The sequence below is a fragment of the Augochlora pura genome, chromosome 2, assembly GCF_028453695.1.
Source record: "Augochlora pura isolate Apur16 chromosome 2, APUR_v2.2.1, whole genome shotgun sequence".
Classification (NCBI taxonomy): Eukaryota; Metazoa; Arthropoda; class Insecta; order Hymenoptera; family Halictidae; genus Augochlora; species Augochlora pura.
In genome coordinates, this window is record NC_135773.1 from 162,499 (window position 1) to 182,060 (window position 19,562).

At 49.8% G+C, this 19,562-nt stretch overlaps 1 protein-coding gene across 1 annotated transcript in view; it reads left to right on the plus strand.

Moving 5' to 3' along the window:
• The window catches only part of LOC144476736 (uncharacterized), a 64,668-nt gene continuing 45,106 nt past the window's right edge, over positions 1-19,562 (plus strand). The window contains exon 1 of the mRNA XM_078193919.1: positions 1-21. The gene's annotated coding sequence lies outside the window, so the exon portion shown is untranslated. The remainder of the gene's footprint in view (positions 22-19,562) is intronic.

A 19,562-nucleotide genomic window follows, 5' to 3' on the forward strand; every position in this document is an offset into this window, starting at 1 on the left:
CTTCGCGCGACGCTCGTTTTGGTAAGTACCCGACGTTGTCGCATTCTTTAGTCGCGCCATGGTAAAATCTCCTTTCGAAATAAGAGAATCCGGTTGGCGTCGTACACGCGTTGTCCCATCGCCGCCGTCGGATCTCGTCGATTCGATCGGAAAACAAAATATTCGTTTTCTGTTCGCAACAATGTTTGCTCTCTTCGTTGAAACGTTGGAAATCAAATCGTTGGAATCGATTTTTACTTTACTCCTGCATTCTATTCTACATTTTACATTCTACATTGTTGCGATCTTAATGACTCCGACAAGAAATTGGTACAGGTTTTAATAATGCTTGTACATCTGGTTTGGTAAACAGTCTTGAAATACTGAATAATCTGAAGGGGAAATGCGATGATAAACCGGGAGGAATGGCATCTAAAAATCGTACGTCAAAAGATAGCAAATTTTCAGAGAATTTCTGAAATCGCTTCGCGTTACGCTACGTAAATAGCGTAAATAACAATTTCCCTCGATTATCCGCAAAGAGACAAGTATCCTTTCGCGCGACACTCGCGCGTCGCTTTGTTGATTAAACATTATTACTCCACTTACGATGCCGCCGCGCAGCAAAATTACCATAAATTACCATATACGATAAGAGTGACGTTGCCAGTCTGTAAGTACTTTAAACGTTCCCAAAGGTATTCGATCGTTGTGTGCCGCGTTGTGAAACCGTCTCACGCGGTATACGCACGCTGCGACGCGACGCGACGCACGGAGATCCGTTCGACGCCCTACGATTTAGCCACGTGCGGAATTCTATGAAACAGATTCCTGAATACATTACACGGTAATCTCGGAACCAGATTAACAAGATCTGTGCCCGAACAATCAACGGGTACCGTATGTATCGAGAGATAACTTCTAGTTTGAATATTTTTCTGTACAAATGTATGTTACAAACGAAAACTTTGTGTATTAAAACAAGGCACGGCTTTTCGTCTACAATATAGCATTTAGAAATGTATCCAAAATTTCCATGTGGAAATATTACCTTTGGTCCGAAATTCTATATAAAGCGATTTTAGCGTTGTTCGAGGTTTAATGTTAGAATATAGCAGTTGGCACCAGCATATGTTTCAGCGTTTTAAAAGTCGAGGTTATTGTGCAAGTTTTTCTAGGCCAATTTGTAGAGAAACGAATATTGATCGGAAATGTCTAAAAAATCGTGGTTTGTTTTGAAACTGGATAGGAGCGTTCAGTGACGCGGACGATCGTGCTCGCCGCATCGCCAGCACTCGACGCGATTGCCAGCGACCGCCCAGGCGTCTATTTCTTCAAATTACTTCACACGCAAAGGTTGCGAGAGGTTGCATCCAAACTCGATATTCTCTTCTTGGCAATTGTTCAAGTTTCGTATAAAAATGGTCCGTTGCTTACATTCTATATCTTTTTAAACTCTTTTCAAGGTATTTGTATATTGATGAAAAATGCTTAAAACTACAGATTAGATAAAAAAAAAGGAATAATATTTTGATATGCGAACATTCGACGGTTTTCTTTAAAGAGCTTACAGAGAAACAAATTTGTTCTATATATTAAACTTGAAAAATTAGGATTTTCATCACAGAATACAGAGATTTCCAGACTGCCGTGCCTTCTATTAGAAATGAAAAATTCGAAATTAAGCATATGTTAAAGAACGAACGATTCGCGTCTTCGCTGTACTTATGCGCAACTAGAGAAGATCCAGAGCGACGAGTCCACGAACCCTTATCGGTCCTAATATAAACAGCCGATAGAAAGGTCCCATCGAGAGCTACAAAGTAGCATCGTCTTAAGAATACAAAGAAGCAATATACATGAATCATTTTTGTACATTTATCGGATAAATTCAACGCGCTCGTTTCACAAAGTTCTAGATACCATGTCGAAAGTGTTTCCTGGAAAAAGATGGACCAATTTCAAATTTGTTTGATCGCGCTACGCTAGGATGTCTTTGTTTTCGGTAATCGATACAACAACGAAATACATATAACAGCGAGCTCGAAGGATAGCGGTTAATTAACTTTTTGCACTGGAAGGTATTTGAACTCTAGAATCTAGAACCAGACTCTCTTCCTTCGTTGAAAATTCAATCGATTGAAACGACGGTCTGGTAAATTCGATGGGTGCCTCGGAGTGCTTTGCCGTAAGGATGCAAACGGTTAACGATTGAAGAACGAAACGTTCGCGTCGATCGGTTATACTTGATGCGCTAAACGCGGAAGAGAAACGATTAGGAATATTTGATCGAACTATCTCGTTGGTTGTGTCTAGCAACGTGCAAGGGGTAAGTGGGCAATCTGTGAGAGAGTTTGGTACACGCGCGGAGAAAATCTGACGATCACGATCATTCGTTAATATCGGCAGAGGAAACAATAAATTCGCGTGCAGAGTGCAGAGGGAGATAGATAGATAGAGAGAGAGGGAGGGGGGGGGGGGGGATCGTGAGTGGTAGTAGATACTGCAGACAGGTGAGCGTGAAACGTGAGAGTGTAAATCGTAGTCTTACCGTTTCATTGGGACACGCCCCGTTAACTCGCGGGTTAAACGTCGCTCCACGCCCATTTTTGGGCTGACCGGCCAGATTTTCTACTCCTTTTTCCCCTCTTCAATTTCACCGGTTCTCCATCTATCTCCGTCGAACGTTCGCGTTATCCTGTAAGGTACTGTGCGCAAGGGAGACCATGCGTACGACCTCTCGACGATTTCCGATCGGGTTAAGCAAACAGCGACCGGATTCTCACCTTTATCGCGATAATGGCTGTAATTTCGGCGATCTTCGTCCTGTTTCGTTTCGTTTCGGCTCGGCGTACGCGTACGCGCATCTCCTCGGATCGCAGGCGCATCGTTGGCTGATTGCACGGCGTGGCTTCCTCGCGCGAGCGCGATTTATTACGGGAACCTGTCCCACTCCTGGCAGCCTACGGCGATCATCGGCGCAATTCCGCAGGAAAGAGCGACCCCCGGCTTCATTTTACATTGGCAAAGCATAGGTGCGAGAGAATCCGGTCGCTGCCTTCTCAGCGCGCTTCGTTTCGCGCGAACGTTGCTACTCTTCTCGCCGAGTTCCGTGCCGCGAACCTCACTGGATGTGGTAGGAATCTCGAAAACGAGAAAACCAACGGGTTATCCGATTTCCTACTCCATACCAGTTGGAGCTATTTACGGGATAATGGAAGAGAATCGAGTTGGATCATTAGGATCCAGTTTGGCGACGACGTTTCTTATCACAATAGTTTACGCGTCTGTAATTTCGCTACGGGTTTTCTAGAGGAGAAACGACAAACACGGCTCTCGGCCAAGGTCCGATGGCAACGCCGACTATCCATCTTGTTCGACGTTTGTTCGTCTTTTTGTTCGCGCCTTCGGTACTTGCGCGACGCTAGCGAAAGACGAGCGCACGAGTTCCGGAGGGTTCGATGAAGCGCACATCCGACGAGCTCCGCGCGTCTAGACGTCGAGGTTCGGTGAGCAATGCTAATGCAGAAAATGCGACAATCGACGACGGCTTCGCGGAAACTTTTACTCGAGTCGGCCCGATCGAGTACACGGTAATTTCGTGTACATTCTTTCTTTATCCTGTTCCGATTTTAGAGACTGCGCGAGCACGCGTGCAATTAAGGTCGACCTATCTTCGCGTATATATTTGTCTTTTACATCCTTCGACGCGTTTGCGTAAACGTTCGCCGATAACCTCTCTGAATTATCTTTCTTCGAGTCACTCGAAGAGATAGAAAATCCCACATTTGTACGAAATTTTGCTTTTTCATCGAAAAGTTTGGCGGGATACCTCCCGCGTATATGCATACGTACGGTGTCTTATCTTATCTAGAACTCGGGGATCGGATTTCGCGTGCCGTATTAAACAAGCTTTCGATCGGCTTTCAAGCGACAGCGATAACAATGGAATCGCGCATCGCTCGTACAATATCTTGTTCCGATTCGATAAACGGAATCGAGACTCGCTCCCCCGATCTGGTCGCGGATCGAACGCCCCTGACCGTCTCCGCTTCTCTTTCTTCTTCTCCTCCTCCTCGCGAATCGACGAGAGGTTCGATTTCTTTAGGAGGTCAGGAATTTCGAGCCCGAGAGAAAAAAGCTGTCGGTGGAGTTGTTTACAAATATTTGCTGCAAACACTCGGCTACGCGAGACTCGACAGCTCGCACGGATTTCGGAGGGACACCTCGACCATACCCGTGTCCCTCTCGAACCTTGAACGCGTTCGAGCGCGCGCACACGGTTTGAGCAAGCACTCGTCGAACCGATTGGCTCCGTGGTTGACGGAAACGGTTACTTGCTCGCTAGGCGCTTCTTAAAATTGTTTATCGGCGTGCGAATCACGATTCACGCGTGCCTTTGATCGCGCGACGGTTATCCGACGGTAAAGATAACCGATTCGGCGATCGGTTGTCCACTTATTCTTAGTAACTAGTTCCGGCCGCGACGGTTGCCCGGGATCGTCTAGCTTTTTTTAAGTTCAAAGCCGAAAACGAAAGGCCCGCCGACCAACTAGTTTGGAAACTCGCAAACCTCCGGGCACGGTTTACGTTTGTGGTCGTTTGAAGTGGTGCTGATTGGCGCGAGACCAGACGTCTGGAAAGAGTATGGTCGTTGCATCTGAACTTTACGAGTCTCGATCTCAAAGGGTGGATTTAATCGGTGGTCGGTGTGTAAATATTGGGATGCTCGTCGACCAGATTAATTGGCGTCGATCATTTCTAATCGATCAGAGTTTTAGGTATTCGCGATGCGTGCGCGATGTTTCCAATTACGCTGCCGTCGTATTTTTCTATATCTATCGCTTCTAAGAAATCGTTCCCAAAAGTAGTTCCTTACACGCGAGTCGATCGAAGGGGATGGATATTGCTCGACTTAGTCGACTATCAGAAAATCGAGTATACCGTTTTAACGACTGATGGTGAAATTGATGCTTGCTTTGGCTTCGTCCCTCCAACAGGCACGACGTATTCGTGTACAAGCGGTACGAATGCCCGTAGCGCCGAATGTTTGGTAAAAAGTTATGTATAAATATTTATGCGGACGAGCATTCTTACACGGTCGATCGATTCGAATATACTCGTGGAAGGTGTGGCTGGTAAAAGTGGGTCGAAAAGAGGAGAGGAAAAGAGGAACCGCCCAAAATTACTAGAGTTTTCTTCGATTGCTAGAATTTGTCGTTGCCGCGAGATCGACAAACGCGGCGGAATGTACATTCCATTCCCGCTACCGTGAGACACGCGACTTCTTGCACAGAAATCGTTGAATCTTGCTCGAAGAAGGCGCACGTATTCGAAAATCGTAATCGAGTAAATATTGAACATCTTGTCCAACTTTCTCTCAACCTTCGGCAGATTTACCTTTCGTAGGAACTAGTTTTTTTTCCCGAGGCAACTGGTCAGTTCTCTCGGAGTGAATTTTTTTTCGACTCGGAATTCATAACGTGGCATTGACCAATTTCGTCTCGATCGACCAAATATTGACCCTACCTTGTTTCGCCGATTTAGATGCCATTTGCGAATACTATACGAGATTACAGCAAATTAGTGTCCAAGATAGGTCGGCGGGGAGGTTTTCAACTCGAATCGATCACCGACCGTGACGCGTCTGGTCGCATCTTCGTTCGGCCAAGCCGCGAACGACCGAGGAACCGAACTCGATCGGTCCGGGATACATCAGCGTTTATCGCTTTCACCGTCGACTTCCGCCCATGCTTTTCTCGATCGTAACGAGCCACCCTCGGTCCTTGGCACCCGACGTTCGACGTTCGACGTTCGACGTTCGACGTTCAACGTTCAACGTTCAACGCTCGACGCTCGATACTCGGTCCTCGCCACTCGGCACATCTAATTTCGAATGATCTAAGCGCGCCGGTTGTTTAGGCACGTTCTCCCGCGTGTCTGGCGGCGGATAAGTATGGTCGTAGCCGTAGCGACTGCTCGGGTGCGAGCAAGAGGGATAGCGCAAGGCAAGGGGTGGGGGTGGCTGTGAATGAAGCTAACCACGCGCTCTCTGAATGGAGCCGAAGCTTACGACGCGGCTTCGGGAATTCGGGATCGGTGAGTATTTCCGTTCGTGTTTATACGTTATACGGAAACGCGGCCGAAGAGCCCGGGACATTTGAAACGTAGCAGAGCTACTCTAGTCCGGGTCCTCTGCTTCTCCGTTTCCCCCGTTTCCCTCGTTTCCCCCGTTTCCCCCGTTTCCCGGGACGCGAGCAAGGGGACTCCCCATTGAGGAGAGAACCGCGAGTGGCAAAGCGAGCGAGAATGGGACTCTGCCCGCTATTTTCGAACCGGGCCCTGGCTTTTACTACAATCGACCGATTAATCTGCAGCTTAGGTGCTCGACTCTGGTCTGTCAAAGAAATCGATTTACGATCATTGGCCTTGACCGTTGGACTCTGGACGCGTACCTGAACCGTACTCTCGACCCTTGGCCCTCGGCTTTCCGCTCTCGCTTCTCAGTGAACATGGCTTGGACGACCTGCCGGATTTTTGGTGGATTCGAGGGTGCGTGGAAGACCATTTGGTAGGGTTTTCAGGTTGAACCCACCAACCGTGCTTGGAATTGTAGTAAACATTTTTCAGGTAGCGCGAAAAACAGTCATAACCGTCTTCCCCTTTGACAACTTTTGTCTCGAATGTCCGATGGGTTGGCTCGACGTGCCTTTTGAGGACCGCGGAACGCGTATGGATTTGGTTCACGCGATGTAGCCTAAGATTTAAGAGCTACGGATAACAGGCAGGCTGGGCTAGATTATTCGTAATAAATCAGTGGCTTAAATCGATTCTCTCGCGATTCGTTCGGCTCGTAAATCTATGTCGGCGCGTTATGCTCTGGTTATCTCGTGAAGCGACATAGGCCAAACCAAGATACGCAACCTGAACTAATTGTCCAGTGAATAAACGAATCGTCGTTCGTCCATTGACGAATTGAAAGACGTTCGGATTCGTTTTAGACATGATTCGCGAGAACGCTGCTTTCGTCGAAATTATTGTCGCAACACGCGCGCACTCCGTCGCACCGCCGCGTTCGAATCTACATAGATCGGCACCATACCGTGCGAAGAACCGATAGGAGGCTCGCCTTATCTGGAGAATGCTCGATAAAGAGTTGGCCGATAGCGTTTCTCGCTGTTTTCCCGTTTGTCGCGGGTGAAAGCTTCGAGGTCGGACATCGAGCGATTCGTAGTTATGCGCAGCCCTCGTTCGCGTCAATCTTTTGTCACGCGCGAGGAAGAAAGTTTGTAATAAATGATTTCGTCGCCGGATCAAATAAATCGGGAAAGCTTATTCGACCCGCTCTGACGTTTGATTAAAGGAACGCGAGAAACTGGGAACTGGCGAGAAAAGCTCCTGACAACGAAGAACGTTGCGAAAGGTCCGCTGTCGAAAGTTTCCTCGGCTGGTAGATCGATGTTACGGTACCAGTTCGTCGTCTACCGTTAACCGCGTTTCCTCGGAACGCGATGGGGACCAATCGCTGGCCGGATCGAACGTGGCCAACGATACACCTCGGCCTTCGGATTGGTCCATCGCCGCGGCAATTAACGAGATAAATTAGCCGGCCGAGGCGGCTCCAGCCCGTCCATGGCCATGGCTGTCTCCCGATGTGTGGTACGCGGCACGCGGTACGGAGCTCGAGTTTTCCGGGGATTCGAGCCGCTAATCGGTCGTCTTTGCGAGTGGGAGACGGCGCCGCGCAGCGCCGCCGATCGACGAAAATAGCTTTTGCAACTGTCAGGATTAGTCATGCGTCGGCGGACCCGTGTGACAGTCCGTCGAGACGGACCAGGCCAGGCTGCGCCCGACCGGGCCCGCGAAATTCCCAGCGCGGCGTTTGGTCGCGCCTGCTTATCGGCCTCCGCGGGTTTAAGTCGACAGCCGTGCAATTCGCAATTCGCTATTCGCTATTCGCGATTCGCCATCGTCGTATTTTCTGTTTTGGCTCGGCGGCGATTTCTGCGAATCGGTTCGAGCGCAAACAAAACAAATGCGACCAACCATAGTCGAAAGAACAGAGTCGGTCCCAGCTGATTTCCGATGTCGCAATGTCGTTAATAACTCGATGTTATCGCGTAATATTCGTTTATTTAACACGATTTGTCGTATCGTTATCCGTTTAAACGAATCTGAAGGGAGTAGGATGGCTACAATAGTCTCTCGTTTCGTTCTTGACAGATTATTCGATAAATTTCGGAAAATAAAGAAACAATGCGAGAGGATATAGAATTATATATATTCCGACTGGGTTCAACGGATTCTGAGAAAATATAAAAATAACGGCACCATTTGGTCGAACGTTCTTCTTCTTGCGACGGGATATCCGGTCCAATCGAGAAACTGCATTTTGAACAAATCGAACGAGTTTACGGGAATCCGCGACAATTAGCGAGACGCGCGATTGCCGAGTTAATTGGAAACATGCCGAAAAAATATTTTCACAGAACGAGTTCGGAGGGTGGATGGTCGTGCTCGCGCGACGACCAAAGATACGGACCATGCGTCTTTGGGAAAAAGTAATAGAAATTTCGCATATTTTTCTGGACGCTCAATTGGCAGACGCCGCTTTATTTTCGAACGGTTACGGCTGTAAAATAATTGTCTTCGACCCAGGGCCTGGTTATCCGACCACTTACTCCGCGCGTAGAATGCTTCACGGTGACGGATTATAAGACAAAGTGAAACTTTGAAACGGTGAAAGACCGCCCGGAATCGGTCGTTTCGCGGCCTCCGAGACCATAATCGATTTCGAAACGCGCGCGCGCGCGCGGCTTGTGCTAGGCTGGGATGTTATTTTTACGGTTTGCGGGCGACTAAGTGGAGGTTTTTTGCACGATCGACCGCCGCGATGGATCGAATCGAATCGAATCGAATCGAATCCAATCGAACGTTGGCAATTAATCGGCGCTCGGTGCGTCGACCCGGGCCACGGCGTCGATTTCGATACGTGCAATTAGCGCGCCTTCGGGTGAGACTTAACGATCGGGTGACTTAACTTTTCTGGAATAGAGTTATTTCGCTCGGGCAACCTAATAAATAACAAATCGGCCGGTAGTTTCCTCGTCACCGTTTCCAGATAAAGATCGGCGTTATCCGCAAAAAAATGCGGAACAGAACACGCCTGCTACTCGATTCTATAATTTAGCAGAATAATATAGATACCGCGTCTGGTTGAGTAACGCTGCGTCGCGTACAATTTTCACGGATCGAAATGAAACGGCTTCGATCGCGGGTGTCGTAAAATCGCAGTTAAAAGCGACGCAGAGACGCTGCGCGTAAACGGGATCTTAATTGTTAACCGACCGCTGCGTTGCGCGGCGCAATAGGTAGAGTCGATAGGGCGCGCGGCTCGTCGATTAATGCCGAACTATTCCGGCAATCTTATCGGCGGCCATTTATGACCCGGCCGAGTGATTTACAAAGTTTCGTCCCGAGAATAACGAGCGTTTGTACGCCCTTGCTGATCTCCTTGAAGATACGGCTTTTAAAGGTCCGCCTAGAGAGTTTCTAGCCAGCAGCGGATAGAAAACACGAGAATTCGATCCAACGCTTAATTGGCTGAAAGTACTCGATCACCGAATATCAACATGGATTATTACTAATTCGTATTCCAGCACAGGAAGAATATTAACGGAGGAGCGCGCTGCTAACGGTCGCTTGATTCTTTTTTGGACACAGATCGTTATCGCTAGCGCGTTTGAAATATTTTGCGATAAACGGTCGGTTGCCGTAGAAACTTTTCAGCGGTGGACGAACGGATAAGACCGAAACAAACGACAGAATGCGAAATGAGATTAGAGAAACGCGTTACTTCCGGTTAAAGATGAGACCAAAAGAGGAAGAAACGTGACGTTTAACTGCGCATTGCGGAATGCGGTCGCGTCGCACGAGAGACGACGGTCGACGAAACCGCATATATATACCGCGATATTCAATTTGTTGAATTGATTGGAAGAGGAAGACTGCGCGACGAATGACGCTTCGTGCAGCGTTCGCGTTTGCCCGAGTTTACGCGCGCAACTTGTTGGCGTTTCACCCATTTCGCGTGTCTCGCGTCTCGTGTCTCGCGTCTCGTGTCTCGTGCCTCGTGTCTCGCGTCTCGTGCCTCGTGCCTCGTGCCTCGTGTCTCGTGACTTGTGCCTCGCGTCTCGTGACTCCTGATCGATGCGCTACGTGTTTCCTAAAGAGTTCGTCGTCAGCTTCGTCGATGCGATTCTTCGTCTTTCTATTCATGCTCGAGGTCTCTTTACCGACTTATTACACAGATTTTAGGTATCAAATTGAACAATCGTTATCGGGCTGCTGACTTTTATGCAAAACAAATGCTGCGAGATAAAGGTGCTACGCGCGGCGCGACTGCAAAGTGATTATTATGAAGACGTTCGCGGCGAGTTTACGAGTTTCGAGGTTACAGGAGGATGCCATTACGCGGCCAGGCCGATTGCGCTCGTTACGCTCATCCTCCTGGCGCAACTAGTTATCGTCGGCGATGCGGATGATTTTTCGAGCATTAAATAACACACCGCGGAGGATAGATTGCGTGCCGCGATTATACTGCTGGGTAACCGTCGAGCAACAGCCCCGTGGCCCGGGGGCCTGGAACGGAGGAAAATCGCTACGGAAAAGTGAAAGCAGCTCACCGCAGTCCGATCGCTTCGCAATCGCTGCCTTGCGCGCGCCGCGTTCGAGGCGCATCCGAGAACCGTCGGGTCCCGTCGATAACGATAATAATAGCGACGTTTACTGGCTTTGTCACACCGTACCTTTCTCCAGTTTGTCAAACATTGCTGGAAGTGCACGTCGCACGCGATCCGTTAAATACCAATGTTATTCGCTGTTTCCCGATCGAAGTAAAATTTGACATTTCTGTCGCCAAAGTCTGAGAAGTGAACGAAAGCGAACTAAGACGTAGCAAACGCAAACAATGAAAACGAAAGCACTTTAATCGCATCTCTTGTCGCATCCAAGTGTTCGCAGAGGAAGACGCGAGCGCTGCCGCGGGATAGGCCACCTTTCGCCTATCGCGGTCGGACCAATCGATTTACGGTAATTCAATGACCGGGAAACGACTGGGGCGTTACGATCCTTTACGCGGGCACTTGCGACAAGTAGCGCCGTAAACGCGATTCAGCACGGCGCGGCGCGGCGCGGCGGCGCCGGTGCCGGTCTTCTGGCACGGTTCGTTTTCACGGTGGTGGTTGCGGTTATGCTGTTTCGACAACAAGAAATTACCCCTCCCCGCGGTTTTGCCTGCTTTACGCAAACGCCGTCGAGCCGTTGCGTTGTTCCGCGCGGTTTAATCGTTCAACCACATTTCAATTGTAATTTACTCGAGGGACGTTGCGAGCGCGCGAGAATATTGGCAATTTATGAGAAAGCACGAGCGGTGGTTTAGTTTTATGCGAAAATATAGAAAAGTCGATGCTTTGGTCGCAATTACGATTAGGTGGACGGGGAGGAGAGGGGGTGGGGGTGGGTGGCGTTCGCACGTCGGTGGGGCGAGCACCTCAGCGAGCAAGACGCGCGTACACGTCAAAGCACGCTTCAGGTGCAGCGTGGCAAATGATTTAAGAAGCGATACTACGAGGCTCTTACAAACGACGATCGTTATTCCTGTCGACGTTCACCGCAGAGGAAGTTTATCTTTAGCGTGGCGCGCGTTCGTAGCCGATGCAACGGGCCGTTAACGGGACACGGGACGATTTATTAAACCATTCTGTAGCCGCAGCGGATCTAGTTGCGGGACAATAGACGCGCTATCTAAATATTCCAGGAACTGAAAGGAGAAACATCGGAATTGAATATTTTCTATGTACGAATACGTTAGGCGTGTCGCGGGGAGCTTTCGTTCGGCAAGAAAAATATACGGTATCATCGTTCTACCGAGCATCGAAGTCACCGTCTCCGTCTCCGTCTCCGTCTCCGTCTCCGTCACGCGTTTAATCGACGCTTGCCCCCTGTACCAACGATTTTGCTCGTGCAAACGAGTTCGGTCGCCAGGAAATGCATAAATAAGAGACCGTCTTTATTATTTCCGGTTATCGAGAAACAGAAAACTCTTTTCGATGAATCGTTCGCGGAGCCAAATACCTGATAACTGATAAGAGGCGCTGAATCGACGGAACGCGATGCCGCGTCGGCTATGCAAATCAGGAAATTGGCCGCGGGGGGATTCATTAGCCATGCGTGTAACGTAAACTTTTCTAATTGCCGTAATTCCTCATCGGCGCGTACCCTCGATGCGAGCAGCATCGATTAAACGCGTGTACGATGCTCGATGGACGCGTAATTAGTAGATACGGCTCGCTTATCCGGTTCCCGTTTCTCGGTATTCGATGCTGAAGTATGATTCGGCGAATATTCGCCTCCTGCGCGAGATGCCCGGGGTTGCCACGCGTTCTCGCCCGTGTCTGCGTTTACGAGCGAAATTTTCGCGGCAGCGACACTGGCGAGTAAAACGCTTCGCTTTTCCTGAAATTCCAAGCAGCCGATCTTTAACCCCTTCAGGACAAACGTCGTCGCGACGACAACAACGTCGGAACCGCGCATAGTTATATAACTTGGCGAGGAAAACTATTTTTGATGCTTGAAATAATCCTCGCCCGCAAAAGGTTAACGTTCGCGATTGATTTTTGCAAATGGATCGAACCGTTCTAAATATCAAAGAATCATATTCTGCATTTTTAATCATAAATTCTACATTGTACATTTGTCATTCTAAACTGTAAGTTCTAAATTGTACGTTCTAAATAGATAACATAGTTGAAAGTTTCTTCTGGAAATGGTCGATACTTCCGAAAGGATCGTTGCCCGGCAATCCTTCATCCCCGTGGTTTCGCGTAATTGGCCCCGTACCACCTACATCCGGTGAGGCCGATTAGCATCGCGCGATAAGTCACCGAATCCTGTGGCTCGAAGCTACGCGCGTTCCGGCATTATCGGCTCATTTCATTCGCACTGTCCGTAATTTCGGTTCCCGTGGAAGAATAATGGCAGAATCGGCAGACCTTTACCCGAGGCTTCCGATCCTGCTCCCAGGGTCGAACACGCACCTGTCGATGAACTCTACCTATACGATCTACGAGATACCACCCCGATCCGGTGTCTCTCGGTTCGAGATACGCGGTCGTCCCTTCGATCGAACGCGAACGCGAACGCAAACGCGAACGCAAACGCGAACGGTAGAGCGAATTCGCGAAGGCGTTGCGTCGTGACCGATGAAAATAACCAACTTATTTTTGCTCGTAACCGATCCGCGAATGCGACGGCAACTCGGGCGACACGACCGAAATACGAAACGGTAAGAAACATTCAAACGGTTCGACAACCTATCTCAACGTTGTCCAGAATTTATTTGAATGGAAAAACGATATGGATTGGTAGCGTTCGAAACTCGATGGTTCCTAACGTCGATCTCCGCTCGTTGCAAAGTTTTTCTTCGCTCAGAGATCTGTTAACCTTCTCGAACAGATGTTCGACGAGCTCGTTGAAAACAACGTTGTATTTAAAGATACTAGTTTTTTGTTATCACGTCCCTCGGTGTTTAACGATTCTCACAGTCGCGGGTCACAGTCGACCGTTTGCGTTCGAAAGCAATATCTCGAATGTTTCCCGACAGTCTTGTGTACACGGTAAATACCGGTCTCCCACGTTTAGGATTCAGTGTCGTACCAGCATCCGATAATTCGAAGGGAAAATATGTGCGTACGAGTTGGTCGGCTAATGAATAATTCGCGGCGAGCATCGACCGGCCGTGTAATGACGACGGCGCGGCGCGGCGCGGCGCGACGCGACGCGTCCGTTTCGAATTCATTAGCCAGCCACCTGCGCGGCGCGCACAGGTCTCGATCTGAAATTTATAATCCACGAAAGGTGATCGCCGACCGAAATATCGAGCTTAATGAATTTCGATTCGAGTCGAATTCCGCTTTTTCTTCCAAGGATAATGTCTACGAGAATTTGCTTTGCAAGCGACACTCGCGGTTACTCGATTTCTCTTCCGTAATCTCCGATTTGGTCGCAGGCGTGGACAGACTCGAAACGTTGGCGATTTAGATTCGGAGCTCGGACAAAATCCTGATAAATTCCCCTAGGCCCTTAGAGTCTAGAAACGATCCTCTCCGCGAATACGAACAGTTATTTTTGTATTAGTATGCTAATCGGAGACACGCAGCGGGCATTTCTCATTTTTACGAAGCAGCCGGGAGAGCGTGAAAGAATCCCCTGGTCGTCGTAAAATTGCATAACGTCGCTCGATGAGCGTGCTCGCGCGTGCGGTACCGACCGCCGAGTCCCCGGAGTCCGGCGCGTGCGGCAGTTCGAACTTTGAACTCGAAAATGCGAACTCCGGACTCCGGAGCGTGTACGGGTGGGCTCGGTTTTCGATGATGTCTGGTGACCATGGATGATTCCTCGGATCTCGTAAAATGGGATAGGAAGCGGAGGAGACGTGGTCGCGCGACAGTTGCCTTCGAATGGTAGTACCACGTGAACGATCGCGACGTTGAACGGCACCGAAGGGGGTATCCCCAGGAAAGGCCGTACGAACAATTGTCGACTTACAATTAGTAATTCGACGAATCAATTGTTCGGATCGTATCTCTGCCATCGATCAGCGACGCGTTGTGTCGGAAAGCTTTTAGCTAGGCGTAATACCGTCTCGGTCTGATTTACGAACGTTTATTAGATAAACGGTTCTCCGACAGAGACGCCGCCGGCACCTTCCGTTCTCGAGCAACTCGTCCAGCCGTATCTATCCGATGACAATTATGATCCCGACTCTGGTTACGTTATGCTCGTTAAAGATATTTTACGGTCCGCGCGACCGCGACGATATTATTCCGTGCGCGATTTATCGCGAGCGAGCGAGCCACGAGTTTGTTTACGAAGAGGAGAAACGCGTTGGCGTTACGTTTCGGTTTCGACCGTCAACCGGTAAACTCTCGCGTCGGACGTAGAAAGCGCAGTGCGCTTTGGCTGAGACGTTTTCGATTCCAATGTTCCAAAAATTTGTACGTTCATCGTATACGTGGCACGCGTGTAGAGCGCGGTGGTCGCCGAGAACGTTCGTGTCGTTTCAGATTCCCTTGGATTGGTTCGAGAAAGATCGAGAAAGCAAAGGTAGTTTTGAAACGCGCGTGAGAGGTTCGTGCGTCCGAGTTGTACGCGACTCGATAAAACCGACTAATTCCCCATGAATTATTACCGGTCCCTGCAACGTCGTCTCCCCGGAACCGTACGGTACGATTGAATTACAGCCGATTCCAAAGTGTTCTCATCCGATATACCTACATCGCGCCAGAATTCGAATAAACGCCGGCTTTATAGCTGACAAAGTACTTTCGCTGGTCGTTATCGGTTCTACCGATTCGAATTGGTTCGTAAGTACGGGTGGCGACGGTCGAAACATCTTTATCGCGGTGGTTTACCATGCGTCGCGAGCTCGTCTCCGGTCGAATCTCCGTTAAGACGGTCATTGATTGAACTCGTAAAGGTGCGTCCCGTAATTATGCGGTCCCAACCGCCTTTATTGTCTACGGTCTACGGTCTACGGTCTGCGGTCTGCGGTCTGCGGTCGACGATGGTTGCTCGAGAACATTCTGTCGGCGCGGTGTAACGCGAACGACGTATTTAATTGCGCGTAACTGAAATGGAACACCTGAATTCCGATGCTTTAGAACCGTGGGCCGAGCACCACCGCGGCTGAAAAGAACGCGATCGGATTAACTGCAAATTCATACTGGCGCCAGAATTCATTAGAACTTATGAGTCATTAATACGGCTCCATTACTCTGCTGTTACACGTTGCTTTTGGAGCGTGACCGTGCTCTACGTTTAACCTTTTAGCTTCGGCCGTTTATCTTCGAAACAGTCCATACAGTCGATGCAGACGATCGTTGTTAAATTCGCGAAGCACGTGCCGCGCGGTTACCGGATTGCCGGATTGCCGGATGCGATAGACCCCTTCTTCTCGATCGATTTCGCACTCCCTTTGTCCCCTGTAATTCGTCAAAATCGCGTTGCGTTCATTTACTCGGTTTCTGCGATAAATTGTTGCACAGACTATTAGAAACCAACCATATAGGAATCTTATAGGAATCTCTACGGAAGATTGCAAGCACGGAAGCGTAATTCGAATGTTAACGAGATTCGACCCGTTCCGATAAGTATCGTGGCGCATGTCGCATGTCGGTGCACCGAAGAAGCATACCTCTGTTTGTCGAGCAATATGTCCGTACGAATTAGAACCGTTTAACAGAATTTTGGCCGTGGTAAGTGTCGTGTCAACACAGTTAACTCGTCGGTTTTTAACGCGTCAACGTTAAAAGTGGTCGTTGCGTTGTCGCCGTCGTCGTTGTCGTCGTCGTCGTCGTGAAATAAAAAGGAATTTCGAGCTGAACGGTTCCCGCGAAACTCAGGCGTCGTGTTTCGATATTTTCTCGTCCCAAGGAGGTCGGTATTCCAACGCATCGTAGCTTCGTGCAACTCTGTTTTCACGTATGCGAGACGAGAGACAAGAGACGAGAGACGAGAGACGAGAGACGAGAGCTCGAGGATCCTGGTATCGGTATAGATATCGTTTCCGTTCGGGGATCGGGTTGTGGGAAATTCCTGGAGCGTGAACGGCTGTCGTTACGATTCCCGATAAACAGAATAATCAACCAGGGAAAGGGGGCTGGTCGACGGAGGATACCTAATTTTGACGCCTGCGCGAGATTTCCTTTTATCTTAATTAAAGCGACGGAGGTTTTCTTTGGTCCATGCCGTCCCCGAAATCGGTCCCGATCCCGATCCCGGTCCCTCGACCATGCTCGCTCGAATCCATCAAAGCGGTTCCCTAATGTCCTCGGGAAACCGAGTCGGCAAACAGGTCGCATTAGTACAATTATCGGTGGCCTCTTCTCTCCTCTCCTCTCCTCTCCTCTACTCCACTCGAACCGAGAACCTGTGAGAAACCGTCGATCGGTGAACCGACCGGGCCAGCCACGCTGCCGTTGCATCCGGCACCGTTTACACAGTCAATTACTATCTCGATGCGCGTCGTCGCTGAAAGCTATTGTCACCCAACCAGAATGGCCGAGAACGGAGCTAGCTGCTGCCTTCGGAAACTTCGAAACGACGTTTACCCGTCTACGTCGCGTGCAAATATTTGACGCGTTAAGGTTCCGCTTAAACGCTTCTTCTTCGGCACGGTCGCATCGCGTCGCATCGCCGAGCTTCGCTTTGGACAACATACTTTCGTTTGTAGCGCCAGTTTACTTTTATTAGCAAACGCCACGGCTTGACCCAGCGACCAAGCATTTACCGGCTGATCTATTCACCTTGTCATCTCAATGCACTCGGAGCGCCAAACTGAACGCGTCACGGAGATTCGTTTCGATCGATTCGCGCGCGGCACCTAAGGTCGCCAAGCGATTCCAAGGTATTTAAACGGGACCTGGAATCCAGACCGGAATCCAATCCCGAAGGGTCAGGAATCCAGCCACACGCGACTGCGTAAACGAATAACACGGCGCACGTTGGAGCAATTAAAAGAGCCGTGTTGCGTTGTTCGTAAGTGTTAAAGTGTCGGGGCATGTGCCGGTGACAAGGAGAAACGTCTGTCGCAAAGTCCGCATAGTTGCCGAGTCGCATAGTCGCGTAGTCGCGTAGTCGCATAGTCGCATGTCGGGGAAAGACAAGTTGTCAAGGCAAGTCCGTTCGTTCGGTCGCGTCGCGGAGGCACCTGAAACTGAAAGTTTTCGAGCGCCGGCCGCGGTAAAAAGGTAAAAAGGTAAAAAGGTAAAAAGATAGGCACGTCGTACTACGGGCCGATCGGCGCAGCCGAGCCGAGTCGAGCCGAGCTGGGCCGGGCGGGACGGCCGGTGTTGTTGTAAACGCCCCGATATTATCTCGTCTCGCGTAAATACATATTGAAAAGCGACTACGCGCTTCGTTCCGACTCTGTGTACATTTCGACCAGCACACCTAAAATCTACCGATGCAAACGAACCTTCGTAATGTTACAATTCTCGATTTCTGAAGACCATTTCCTCGCGAGCGTCTTTAGTACGTTTAGAATTTATCAAATTATTAAACCATTCCAGATTTTTCTATTTCATTCGTAAAATAAAAATGATTCGCGTTAATTCCAACAAAGAAGAGTTGAGCGAACGATGCGTTCTCATCGTAGTAATTTGAATCGTTTGCCGATATGCAGCATTTTAACCAATAACTTGATAATTATGGATTTGCGCTTGCTGCATGGAAGCAGCGAGCAGATGGCTATCGGACGCGAGGACGCGTTCTTCGACGCGCTCGGGTGCGGATCGCTGCCTGGAACGAGAGCAACTCGTTCAGGTATAGCTATTCGATACGAAGCCCCGTGCGACAGATCGGATCGGATCGGATCGGATCCGATCCGATCCAGCGTGCCGAGGATGTCGGGCACCGATGGTGGATAAGTAGCGACGAAGGATCGAGCGTCGTCGCGAGATCGAAATCTCTAATCGTCGCCTCGCCCCGCCTCGCCTCGCCTCGATTCACCTCGGTCTGTCGGCCAATTTGTTATTCCACGCGCGGCCCTCGGCTCTCGTTTGCGTTCAGGGAACACCGTGCGATCCTCCGTGCAAAAACTGCGCTCCGAAAGACGTGGCGATATTTAACGCGCGCGGATTCTTAATTTACGAGCGTTCCGTTACACATTCTGTCTGTCGGCCGCAGACTTTGACTTTCGATTTTCGTCGACCATCCACCTTTTGCGGGCGCGCGTCGGCGCAGCGACGATTGGAGAAGATTAGTTTACCAGGCGCAGCTCGCAGCCGTGGCAGCGTACAATTAATTCGCGAACGTGCCGGTTTATCTTGGGATTTGCTTGGTCGGGTCGCGAAATCGAGAGAAGCTGGTTCTAAGGACGGCCCCGTGGGTCAGTCGTCGCGGTGTTGGCGCTCCGCAAAAACGGGCAAACAGGCGAAAGAGGCGAAAAGAAAAAAAAATGAGCCGTGTCTTAAAGGGCCAAGCAGGTTTACGAGACGTTTATTTCCGCTCGGTTGCCGATCCACCGCGGCGCATCGGCCGTATCGGAGACTCGCGGCGACGGCGACGACGGCGTCGGTGTCGGTGTCGGTGTCGGTGGCGCATGGCGATACCGGTGCCAGTGGCAGTCGTTCTCGCGGGTTCCCTCGTTCCTCGTAAATCTTGCCCGCGATCCGCTACAAGACTTTAAAGACACGGTATCGCGGGTAGCGACCGAGTTATCGGATCCTCCGCTTCACCGACGAAATTGGTTCCTCGGACCTTTTATAACCAGCCAACGCCCGACGGTCGAATCGGATCGCGCGATTAATTACAGCGCGATGCCTCGTTCTCGGTCTCGTTATTCAACGTTAACGGTCTATTTGTTTCGTTCGCTGAAGGCGAATAGAATCGCTGGCGAGGATGCGCTCTGCTAGATTCGATCCCGTGAGACGATTCGATGCCGTATCTTGATTTTAAAAAGCAACGCGTGGTCGATTTAATTTGATCTGGTTCGGATACGCGACGTTTCGATAACGATTCTC